The following is a 13,582-nucleotide window of genomic DNA, read 5'->3' as shown; positions in this document are numbered from 1 at the left end:
TGAGAGATATATTGTCTCTAGAGACGTTTAAACCAAGTGATGTCACCGCATCTGTGGGAGGTGGAACTAAACGGTTGGTTAAAGCCTATTGTGCAGGGCTGGAGGCTCTACAGTGAAATAAGACAATAATCAATAACCAGGACAGTAATGGACAAGGCATATTGATATTAGGGAGAGGCATGCGTAGCTGAGTGATCGTAGGGGTCCAGTTACTGGTTGGGCTGGCTGGAGACACGGCGATTCAAACAGCTAGCAGACCGGGGCTAGCAAGCTAGCAGAAGGGCCTTAGAGGGACGTCGCGAAGGAAGAAAGTCTGTTTTAGCCTCCTCGTGCGGTGGCTTCGATACACCATTTGTGATGGTTTAGTAGGGTTCCGAGTAGCACAAGGGTCCAAGTTCAATTGGCAAAATAGGTATAGTGGCCCAAGAAATTGTCCATTGGATCTTTTCAGCTAAAAGTCCAATATGCTCTAGACAGCTAGCGGGCCATGGCTAGCAGGCTAGCAGATGGGCATTCAGGGGACGTCGCGACGGAGGGGCCAGCTGGGGAAAAAAAAACCTTGGGCAGATTATGTCGGTAGTCCAGTCGTGATGGATAAGCAGTGCTTCGTGGAGTAAAAGGGGCTCAGGCCAATTTGCAAAATAGGTATAGTTGCCCGAGAAATTGGCCTATGGGCCTATTTGTTGACAGTCCGATATGTTCTAGACAGCTAGCGGGCCGCGGCCAGCAGGCTTGCAGATGCGCATTCAGGGGACGAACCAGCTGTGCAGATTACGTCGGTAGTCCAGTCATGAAGGATCGGCGGGGTTCGGCGGTGCTACGCCATCTTGGATAATCCCATAGCCTAGAGATCAAGGTTCTTTTTAAAGCGAAACATGCATCGTTGTATATCATTTAATCAATGCATTGACCAATTAGAAACAACAAAGAAAATTATATGCATTACAGTAGTGAAAGTATTTGACAAACAAGCATGACTCAACATAGAGGTATCTTTGGTTTGTTAACAAACCATAGTTTTGGCAAGTCGGTTTGGACATCAACTTTGTGCTTGACACAAGTCATTTTTCAAAGAATTGTTTACAGACAGATTATTTCACTTATAATTCACTGTATCACAATTCCAGTGGGTCAGAAGTTTACATACACTAAGTTGACTGTTCCTTTAAACAGCTTGGAAAATTCCAGAAAATTATGTCATGGCTTTAGAAGCTTCTGATAGGCTAATTGACATCATTTGAGTCAATTGTAGGTGTACCTGTAGATGTATTTCAAGGCCTACCTTCAAACTCAGTGCCTCTTTACTTGACATCATGGAAAAATCTAAAGAAATCAGCCAAGACCTCCACAAAATTGTAGACCTCCACAAGTCTGGTTCATCCATGGGAGCAATTTCCAAATGTCTGAAGGTACCACATTCATCTCTACATACAATAACACGCAAGTATAAACACCATGGGACCATGCAGCCATCATACCGCTCAGGAAGGAGATGCGTTCTGTCTCCTAGAGATGAACAACAGCAAAGGACCTTGTGAAGATGCTGGAGGAAACAGGTACAAAAGTATCTATATCCACAGTAAAAACGAGTCCTGTATCGACATAACCTGAAAGGCCGCTCAAAACGGAAGAAGCCACTGCTCCAAATCCGCCATAAAAAAGCCAGACTACGGTTTGCAACTGCACATGGGGACAAAGACGTACTTTTTGGAGAAATGTCCTATGGTCTGATGAAAGAAAAATAGAATGGTTTGGCCATAATGACCAAGGAGGAAAAAGGGGGAGGCTTGCAAGCTGAAGAACACCATCACAACATGATGATGCTGTGCTTCACAACCGTGAAGCACAGGGGTGGCAGCATCATGTTGTGGTGGTGCTTTGCTGCAGGAGGGACTGGTGCACTTCACAAAATAGATGGCATCATGAGGATGGAAAATTATGTGGATATATTGAAGCGACATCTCAAGACATCAATCAGGAAGTTAAAGCTTGGTCGCAAATGGGTTTTCCAAATGGATAATGACCCCAAGCATTTATTTTTTATTTTTTTATTTCACCTTTATTTAACCAGGTAGGCAAGTTGAGAACAAGTTCTCATTTGCAACTGCGACCTGGCCAAGATAAAGCATAGCAGTGTGAACAGACAACACAGAGTTACACATGGAGTAAACAATTAACAAGTCAATAACACAGTAGAAAAAAAAATGGGCAGTCTATATACAATGTGTGCAAAAGGCATGAGGAGGTAGGCGAATAATACAATTTTGCAGATTAACACTAGGGTGATAAATGATCAGATGGTCATGTACAGGTAGAGATATTGGTGTGCAAAAGAGCAGAAAAGTAAATAAAAAAATAAAAAAAACAGTATAAAAACAGTATGGGAATGAGGTAGGTGAAAATGGGTGGGCTATTTACCAATAGACTATGTACAGCTGCAGCGATCGGTTAGCTGCTCAGATAGCTGATGTTTGAAGTTGGTGAGGGAGATAAAAGTCTCCAACTTCAGCGATTTTTGCAGTTCGTTCCAGTCACAGGCAGCAGAGTACTGGAACGAAAGGCGGCCAAATGAGGTGTTGGCTTTAGGGATGATCAGTGAGATACACCTGCTGGAGCGTGTGCTACGGATGGGTGTTGCCATCGTGACCAGTGAACTGAGATAAGGCGGAGCTTTACCTAGCATGGACTTGTAGATGACCTGTAGCCAGTGGGTCTGGCGACGAATATGTAGCGAGGGCCAGCCGACTAGAGCATACAAGTCGCAGTGGTGGGTGGTATAAGGTGCTTTGGTGACAAAACGGATGGCACTGTGATAGACTGCATCCAGTTTGCTGAGTAGAGTGTTGGAAGCCATTTTGTAGATGACATCGCCGAAATCGAGGATCGGTAGGATAGTCAGTTTTACTAGGGTAAGCTTGGCGGCGTGAGTGAAGGAGGCTTTGTTGCGGAATAGAAAGCCGACTCTTGATTTGATTTTCGATTGGAGATGTTTGATGTGAGTCTGGAAGGAGAGTTTGCAGTCTAGCCAGACACCTAGGTACTTATAGATGTCCACATATTCAAGGTCGGAACCATCCAGGGTGGTGATGCTAGTCGGGCATGCGGGTGCAGGCAGCGATCGGTTGAAAAGCATGCATTTGGTTTTACTCGCGTTTAAGAGCAGTTGGAGGCTACGGAAGGAGTGCTGTATGGCATTGAAGCTCGTTTGGAGGTTAGATAGCACAGTGTCCAATGACGGGCCGAAAGTATATAGAATGGTGTCGTCTGCGTAGAGGTGGATCAGGGAATCGCCCGCAGCAAGAGCAACATCATTGATATATACAGAGAAAAGAGTCGGCCCGAGAATTGAACCCTGTGGCACCCCCATAGAGACTGCCAGAGGACCGGACAGCATGCCCTCCGATTTGACACACTGAACTCTGTCTGCAAAGTAATTGGTGAACCAGGCAAGGCAGTCATCCGAGAAACCGAGGCTATTGAGTCTGCCGATAAGAATATGGTGATTGACAGAGTCGAAAGCCTTGGCGAGGTCGATGAAGACGGCTGCACAGTACTGTCTTTTATCGATGGCGGTTATGATATCGTTTAGTACCTTGAGCGTGGCTGAGGTGCACCCGTGACCGGCTCGGAAACCAGATTGCACAGCGGAGAAGGTACGGTGGGATTCGAGATGGTCAGTGACCTGTTTGTTGACTTGGCTTTCGAAGACCTTAGATAGGCAGGGCAGGATGGATATAGGTCTATAGCAGTTTGGGTCCAGGGTGTCTCCCCCTTTGAAGAGGGGGATGACTGCGGCAGCTTTCCAATCCTTGGGGATCTCAGACGATATGAAAGAGAGGTTGAACAGGCTGGTAATAGGGGTTGCGACAATGGCGGCAGATAGTTTCAGAAATAGAGGGTCCAGATTGTCAAGCCCAGCTGATTTGTACGGGTCTAGGTTTTGCAGCTCTTTCAGAACATCTGCTATCTGGATTTGGGTAAAGGAGAACCTGGAGAGGCTTGGGCGGGGAGCTGCGGGGGGAGCATACTTCCAAAGTTGTTGCAAAATGGCTTAAGGACAACAAAGTCAAGGTATTGGAGTGGCCAGCACAAAGCCCTGACTTCAATCTTATAGAACATTTGTGAGCAGAGCTGAAAAAGCGTGTCTGAGCAAGGAGGCCAAAAACCTGACTCAGTTACACCAGCTCTGTCAGGAGGAATGGGACAAAATTCACCCAACTTATTGTGGGAAGCTTGTGGAAGGCTACCCAAAATGTTTGACCCAAGTTAAACAATTTAAAGGCAATGTTACCAAATACTAATTGAGTGTATGTCAACTTCTGACCCGCTGGGAATGTGATGAATAAATAAAAGCTGAAATAAATCATTCTCTCTACTATCATTCTGACATTTCACATTCTTAAAATAAAGTGGTGATCCTAACTGACCTAAGACCTAAGACAAGGGATTTTTATTCTAATTAAATGTCAGGAATTGTTTAAATGTATTTGGCTAAGGTGTATGTAATCTTCCAACTTCAACTGTATATATTTCCACACTATAAAGTTGGAATAAATTGTGAAATTGTGAAAATGATGATAATGCCGTTTTAGTGTAAGAGCTGTTTGAAAAGACTGCTTGAAATTTCAGCCTGTTTTAGTAGAATTGAGTTTTGGCCTGGCTGGTGACCACCATTTGTAAATAGACCAATAAGAATGTGAGTTCTAAACATCTCTGTCAATGACACCTAGTTTTCAGTTTCCCCCTCCCCATTCAGACCATTCCCAGACAGTCCTAGCTAAGTTCTTGCTTGAGAAATTGCTCTTTTTGTTTATTTTTTCAATTTTAATTGAAAACATTCACAGTAAGGTATTTAACTGTTAGCCAGGATTTACTTGATATGGAGATAAAAAAAATGGCTGCATTGGACCTTTAACAAGACATTTGTGGAGTGGTTGAAAAACAAGTTTTAATGACTCCAACCTAAGTGTATGATAACTTCCGACATGAACTGTATAAAACACAGGGAAGTCTCGTTTTTGACCACACTGGGCCTTTAATCAGTGGAAACACTGTTTCTGAAATATCTTTAATTTGAATACAATAAATGCCAAATAACTATGTAGATAAATATTACCCTATACCTCTGAACCAAGAAATCTATTCCAATTGAATATACACGGTTTATATTTGATCAGCAATTGAATAACTGCTGAGTACAGACACAATAAACCTTTCACACAAAGGTGTGGTCATGTGTTTGTTTTCACAGTGAGTCCAACAGTACATCCTACAATAAATAAACTGTAATAAGTGAGCTACACAACCAGTTTCCACAGTGCCTGTCGATTCTAGAGTGTACTGTATAATGATGATACATATGGCTTCTTAAGGATAACAGCCATGGGCCCCTGAGGACTTCACCCAGTAAGCATTGCTAAGAAATATTTCTATAATTTCAGCAACAACATTCTTAGAACGCATTGATGGCGAACAGCGGCAAGAGAGTTTAGATCATGCACGGTAATGCTGGCTTTCACAAGGAAAAGGAATGCACAGCAAGTTAACCGTGAGGTCATTTGGGTCAGCTTTTTAAAAATGGTCCAAATATGCAGATCCCTCATGGGAATTCACAATTAGTGTGAGTGAGCCTTTCTACAGAGCGAGTTGAGCTTGTGGTATGTTACTGACATGCGGTCCATGCGTCAGCTGGCAGTTGAAACATATAATGATCGGAACAGCATATCCAGATGTGATTGAACAGCGAACATAGCTGGAACAAGACTAAGTACTCAAGGAAGTTCCCAAGACTTGTTGAACTTGTCTGTCCTCCAGTCCATTATCAGGTCAGTACATATTCAAGTTGTTTTTTTTATATGATACATACTGTATGGTAAGTAATCTACATGCTCCTATCACACAAAAGGCATAGGAGGAAGCCACAAGGTCAGACCAAATTAAAGTAAAATTGCATATAAATGATAATAAAATAGAAAATATCATAATGAGAAGACATGATTACAGTTATTTCAATTAAGCTAATTCTTCTTTAAGTTTGAGGGGTTTTCCTTTTCATACCGATTTAAATGTTATTATTTTCCTCCCCTCTGGGCCTTAACATATTTAATGTACAAGGGAAGTAAAAACGGACTCATTAAAGAAAACCTCCCCTGATTTGACGGCATTCATCAATTTAAAGACCTAGCTATCTTCTCTCCAGCCAGCCTTAGTGATAAGTCAGTACATAACAGCGCTGGCTGAGAGACACATGACAAATGACATCATGTATCTTTATATCATGCAAGGGTAACTGTGGGAGAGCATATTTAATGTCCCTTGGGGATAAACTTCCCAATCCAACTCCTGCAACAACACAGTATGGAATCATTTCATATTTTTATCCTGTTATGAAATAAGCAAATAAAACATCTCCACAAATTGAAGGTAAATAAACCATGGACATTATGGATAACTTTAGTCTGTCTTTGTTTGATTGATTTGTAAGATATTCACATATTGTACTCAAAATGAAACATAATTTATGAGAGAATGTCTGGTGAGGGGAGTTGGGGAGGAGATGATTGATCGCCTTATTACATTACTGAAATTATTATTACTGTACAAGCATTCATTTTTCTTCACTCTAGCTCCATCTAATTTATCCTATTGACTATTTCAAATTCATAAGCTGTGCAAGAGCATGTGCAAATAATTGTATTTCAGCCAACCAATATAGTGAGGAAAAGTGCTTACAGATGGATTATTAGTTAGAGAAAGTGAGTTTAAAGAAAGTCTGTCCCTCAAGTCTCACTTCTCCCTTTCAAAATACGATACCTTTAGAAAGGGGATGCTATAGAAATTGGGGACAGTTAGGGTCATTTTAGAAATGTGAAACATGGTAGATCTGAAGCCACAAAGGATCACTGTGGTATTTCATTTAGAATGACTTAAAGGGTCAGGACCCAGAGCTTGTGTTGATATTGGGATGTGCATTATGAATTTCCCTCAGGTTTTTTAATCTTGTTACCTTGAATGATTGAATTGCACTGGCAGGCAAGGTATACTGTAAAATGGGACCATCTCATCTCAGTTTCACCACCAAGTGCATATTGCATTTCAGCCTGCTCATCGCTCTTTCTAGCAACATGTACAATACAATCCACACACCAGCAATACACAAACATTTTATTCTTCAGAGGATTTTATTGTCTTCTAATTCCTACATAGATAATCTCAATATATTGAAATGTGATGTTTCTTTTTCATGAAACAAACATAGTTGTGTCAATGTCTGACTAAATAAATGTGTGTGATAAGAGTGAAGAAGGGTAAAGCTGCTATGGACAGTCAGTATTTTAGTCTCATTACTGCAGTATTCTCCCTATCTCCCTCTGGCTGGATCGAGTGTCTGCTGCTCAGGATGTGGTGGAACAATTAATCCTCAGATTGATTCACTTCCTATTGAATTGCCCCCAGTTGTAATTCAACCTGTCCTTGTTAATCATAGACCTCTGTTTCACTCCAAAGAAAAATTGGTGATGTGAGACGATGTTGTTGTTGTTTCACCAAATTAATCTCTTATGAAAAAAATCCTGTAATAACTATTTGAAGGACAAAGGATTCTGCAGTGGTAGATTATTATTTCTACTCTAGCAGTGTGTTGCTTGTCACAGCAACATTATATATCTACATAATGTGTGGAAAGTACCAATATGAAAATGTTCATCATTTAATTGGCACGAGTCAATTGCACCCCATGGCATAAAACTGTTGTGTCCCTTCAGTGTGCCCAGTTTTAGTGTAGAAACATTTTTTAAATAATACCTTGCGTATTTTGTTTAGTCAATGATGCTTCCTGGTGTGTAGTTGGCATTATTTCAAAATCGTATCAATTTCACTGAATGAACAGGATAAGCTCATAAAAAGCAATCTCCTTAAGGCACATGATATACGGACAGCTAATTTAAATTGTAAGTGATTCAGCCGGGGAAAGTCAAATTCTGAATGTCCTGAATGACTCAGATCATCTTTCCATCGATAAAGTCTGCCGTGGCTGCAGTTTGGAGAGAGGGATTCTAGATTACCATTGGGAGGCATTGATATTTAGAACTAAGAACAGATATAGCCCTTGTTTCACTCCAGACTTGACTGCCCTTGACCAGCACAAAAACACCCTGTGACGTACTGCACTAGCATTGAATAGTCCCCGCGATATGCAACTTTTTAGGGAAGTCAGGAACAAATACACACAGTCAGTTAGGAAAGCAAAGGCTAGCTTTTTCAAACAGAAATTTGCACCTTGCAGCACTAATTCCAAAGAGTTTTGGGACACTGTAAAGTCCATGGAGAATAAGAACACCTCCTCCCAGCTGCCCACTGCTCTGAGACTAGGAAACACTGTCACCACTGATGAATCCACGATAATCGAGAATTTCAATAAGCATTTCTCTACGGCTGGCCATGCTTTCCACCTGGCTACCCCAACCTTGGCCAACAGCTCTGTACCCCCCACTGCAACTGGCCCAAGCCCCCCCGCTTCTCCTTCACCCAAATCCAGACAGCTGATGTTCCGAAAGAGCTGCAAAATCTGGATCCCTACAAATCAGCTGGGCTAGACAATCTGGACTCTCTCTTCCTAAAATTATCCGCCGCCAATGTTGCAACCCCTATTACTAGTCTGTTCAACCTCTCTTTCGTATCATCTGAGATTCCTAAAGATTGAAAAGCGGCTGCGGCCATCTCCATCTTCAAAGGGGGAGACACTCTAGACCCAAACTGTTACAGACCTATATCCATCGTGCCCTGCCTTTCTAACGTCTTCGAAAGCCAAGTGAACGAACAGATCACCGACCATTTCGAATCCAACCGTACTTTCTCCGCTATGCAATCTGGTTTCCGAGCTGGCCATGGGTGCACCTCAGCCACGCTCAAGGTCCTAAATGATATCATAACCGCTATCGATAAAAGACAGTACTTTGCAGCCATCTTCATCGACCTGGCCAAGGCTTTCGACACTGTCAATCACCGTATTCTTATTGGCAGACTCAGTTTCTCTAATGACAGCCTCGCCTGGTTCACTAACTACTTATTAGATAGAGTTCAGTGTGTAAAATCAGAGGGCCTGTTGCCCGGACCTCTGGCAGTCTCTATGGGGGTGCCAGAGGGTTAAATTCTTGGGCCGACTCTTTTCTCTGTATATACAGTTGAAGTCAGAAGTTTACATACACTTAGGTTGGAGTCATTAAAACTCATTTTTCAACCACTCCACAAATGTCTTGTTAACAAACTATAGTTTTTGCAAGTCTGTTAGGACATCTAATTTGTGCATGACACAAGTAATTTATCCATTGTTTTCAGACAGATTATTTCACTTATAATTCACTGTATCACAATTCCAGTGGGTCAGAAGTTTACATGGACTAAATTGCCTGTGCCTTTAAACAGCTTGGACCTCCACAAGTCTGGTTCATCCCTGGGAGCAATTTCCAAATATTTGAAGGTACCACGTTCATCTGTAGAAACAATAGTCTGCAAGTAAAAACACCATGGGACCACTCAACCGTCATACCGCTCAGAGATGAACGTACTTTGGTGTGAAATGTGCAAATCAATCCCAGAACAACAGCAAAGGACCTTGTGAAGATGCTGGAGGAAACAGGTACAAAAGTATCTCTATCCACAGTTAAACGAGTCCTGTATCAACATAACATGAAAGGCCGCTCAGCAAGGAAGAAGCCATTGCTCCAAAACCGCCATAAAAAAACAGCCTACGGTTTGCAACTGCAGATGGGGACAAAGATCTTTCTTTTTTTTATAAATGTGCTCTGGGTGGATGAAAGAAAAATAGAACTGTTTGGCCATAATTGTCACGAATCCAACCGAGGGTGGCTCCCCTTCCCGTTCGGGTGGCACTCGGCGGTTGTCGTCGGCCTATTAGCTGCCACTGTTTTTCTTTCCTCCCCCTCCTTGTATGTTTATTGTTAGCACCTGTTAGTTAGTAATCAGTTGGGCTTTATTAGAGAGCCGGCCCGCCTGTTTCTTTGTGCGGGATTAATTATTGTAACCTTCGTGTATGAAGTAGACAAGCGTGTTTGTTCCTGGTTGTGTATTCTGCTGTACTGTTTTCGTCCCCCGTGCTTGGGGCATTTGTTTTTGAGCACCCAGTGTTTTGTGAGTGCATTAAATAGCACAGTATTGAACTCTCTGTTTCCTGTGTCTGACTCCACACCCACGACACCCGAAGCGTTACAATAATGACCATCATTATGTTTGGAGGATAAAGTGGGAGGCTTGCAAGCTGAAGAACACCATCTCAACCGTGAAGCACAGGGGTGGCAGCAACATGTTGTGGGGGGTGCTTTGCTGCAGGAGGGACTGGTGCACATCACAAAATATATGGCATCATGAGGCAGGAACATTATGTGAAGCAACACCTCAAGACATCAGTTAAATCTTGGTCGCAAATGGGTCTTCCAACTGGACAATGACCCCAAGCATACTTCCAAAGTTGTGGCAAAATGGCTTAAGGACAACAAAGTCAAGGTATTGGAGTGGCCAGCACAAAGCCCTGACTTCAATCTTATAGAACATTTGTGAGCAGAGCTGAAAAAGCGTGTCCGAGCAAGGAGGCCAAAAACCTGACTCAGTTACACCAGCTCTGTCAGGAGGAATGGGACAAAATTCACCCAACTCATTCTGACATTTCACATTCTTAAAATAAAGTTGTGATCCTTACTGACCTAAGACAGAACATTTTTACAAAGATTAAATGTCAAGAATTGTGAAAAACTGAGTTTAAATGTATTTGTCTTAGGTGAATGTAAACTTCCGACTTCAGCTGTATCAATGATGTCGCACTTGCTGCGGGTGATTCTTTGATCCACCTCTACGCAGACGACACCATTTTGTATACATTTGGCCTTTCTTTGGAGACTGTGTTAACAAACATCCAAATGAGCTTCAATGCCATACAACACTCTTTCCGTGGCCTCCAACTGCTCTTAAATGCTAGTAAAACAAAATGAATGCTCTTCAACCGATTGCTGCCCGGACCCGCTTGCCCGTCTAGCATCACTACTCTGGACGGTTCTGAGTTAGAATATGTGGACAACTACAAATACCTAGGTGTCTGGTTAGACTGTAAACAGTCCTTCCAGACTCTCACATTAAGCATCTCCAATCTAAAGTAAATTCTAGAATCAGCTTCCTATTTTGCAACAAAGCCTCCTTCGCTCATGCTGCCAAACATACCCTCTTAAAACGGACTATCCTACCGATCCTTGACTTCGGCGATGCCTCCAACACTCTGCTCATCAAATTGGATGCAGTCTATCACAGTGCCATCCGTTTTGTCACCAAAGCCCCATATACTACCCACCACTGCGACCTGTATGCTCTCGTTGGCTGGTCCTCGCTACATATTTGTCGTCAAACCCACTGGCTTCAGGTCATCATTAAGTCTTTGCTAGGTAAAGCACGCGCTCCAGCAGGTATATTTCACTGGTCATCCCCAAAGCCAACACCTCTTTGGCCGCCTTTCCTTCCAGTTCTCTGCTGCCAATGACTGGAACGAATTGCAAAAATCACTGAAGTTGGAGACTTGTATCTCCCTCACTAACTTTAAGCATCAGCTGTCAGAGCAGCTTACAGATCGCTGCAGCTGAACACAGCCCATCTGTAAATAGCCCATCCAACCAACTACCTACCTCATCCCCATATTTGTTTTTGTTTTTCTGCTCTTTTGCACACCAGTATTTCTACTTGCGCATCCTAATCTGCACATATATCACTCCAGTGTAAATTGCTAAATGGTAATTACTTCGCCACTATGGCCTATTTATTGCCGCACCTCCTTACTTCATTTGCACACACTGTATACAGATTTGTCTATTGTTATTGACTGTACGTTTGTTTATCCCATGTGTAACTCTGTGTAGGTTGTTTTTGTCATACTGCTTTGCTTTATCTTGGCCAGGTCGCAGTTGTAAATGAGAACTTGTTCTCAACTGGCCTACCTGGTTAAATAAAGGTTATATATATATATATATATATATATATATATATATATATATATATATATATATACAGGTTGAAAGCAGACCAGGGCTTTCTGAGCAATCTATCTACCCCAACAGACAGTAAAACACAGAAATAAAAACAACTTGGTAAATGGCCCCCTTGACACTGTTTTAACTGTTATTCTTCAACAATATTTGTCTCTGGGTTCAGTGAAATGTGGGAATGCTTATGCAGAAAAACATCATATCTTGCATTCAAATGTATCAATCATAAAACGAATAATGTAACTCCAAAACAAAGCAAAGCACTCTGTTTTTTCATGTCAGGAATGTGATTCTGCAAAGTGAGACTATGAAATAGGTAACCCCAGTAACAATTTACTTCAAAGGCAAAAGGTCCTCTTTCCTAGTCAGAGAGCGCCAGAGGGAAAAACCACTAGGGCACTCTTTGATCTCACCTGCTCTATCACTTTTGATAAGAGCTTTTGAAGCCAATGTGCACAACATTGTCATTCATTGAGAGAGCTGGCTGTTTATTATAATCTACTTAGAGCACATTTTTAAAGTGCTCCACAAACACTCTAAAACAACTTGAAGCTGATAGGAAACACATTCTCTCCTTTCATTAGTTGTTGCAGCAGAACCAAGCAACAACCCAGACAATAGTCTGTTTATGACTACAGCCAATAACCTTTGCACTCTCTGTTCTTTTCAGATCAGTATTCAATTGACCTTGTTCACAATATCTGCCAGCTCTTTCATAGACATCTAGACATGTACTGCAGATAGATACATTGTCAAAAGCACACAGTATCCGAACAGCTTCCAGAACTCAAGGTCACACATACTACATTGAAAATGTTCAAATAGCCATACAGTATCAATGTAATACATCTTACAGACAGCCTTAATCCTTACAACAGTACATATGGTACAGTACAATTGATTTCCAGTCAAGGAACCATACAATCACACTGCTCTCCATCTCCGCTGTAAAGGCCAGTGTGACACCTGTAAACAAGGCCCTGACTTACCCAAACCACCCAATTGAAAACACAGGCTAATAATCCAAAACCCTCACTCATTTTAAACCACATTTAGGAAATTAGGTGCTAAATGTGCTTTCATGGTTACTATAAATGATAGCATTTTGGCTTATTGCAGAGAGACAGTTTTTCAAGTAAATGTTTGTCATTCGATTAAGACACTTTCCTCGTTGAAGTTCCTTACACTGTGTCTTGATGGACTGTAATCAAAGTGAGTAACATTCAACCCTGCAATTTGATGATGCTTAAACAACATGTTTATTGACTTTATTATTTACCTCTTTTCACAAGGATTTATTTAAAGGATGCATTTCGACAAACAACTCTTGATTCTTTCATTATGTGTAATGATAAATATGTGTTTGTTACTGATTACTGTATCTATCTCTGTGTGGAGAGTTGCTTTCACTAGCTTAGCTGAGAGGGAGATGGGGAGCGGAGCTGTGTGGATCTCTTCTTTATTGTACTTGGTTAGCAGGGACTGCAGGTATTGATTGCCGTTGGGCTGAGATGAGACAACATTGCTCTAAGCTCTTTGAC

The sequence above is a fragment of the Oncorhynchus nerka genome, linkage group LG25 (assembly GCF_034236695.1).
Source record: "Oncorhynchus nerka isolate Pitt River linkage group LG25, Oner_Uvic_2.0, whole genome shotgun sequence".
Classification (NCBI taxonomy): Eukaryota; Metazoa; Chordata; class Actinopteri; order Salmoniformes; family Salmonidae; genus Oncorhynchus; species Oncorhynchus nerka.
This window is presented reverse-complemented; position numbering follows the sequence as displayed.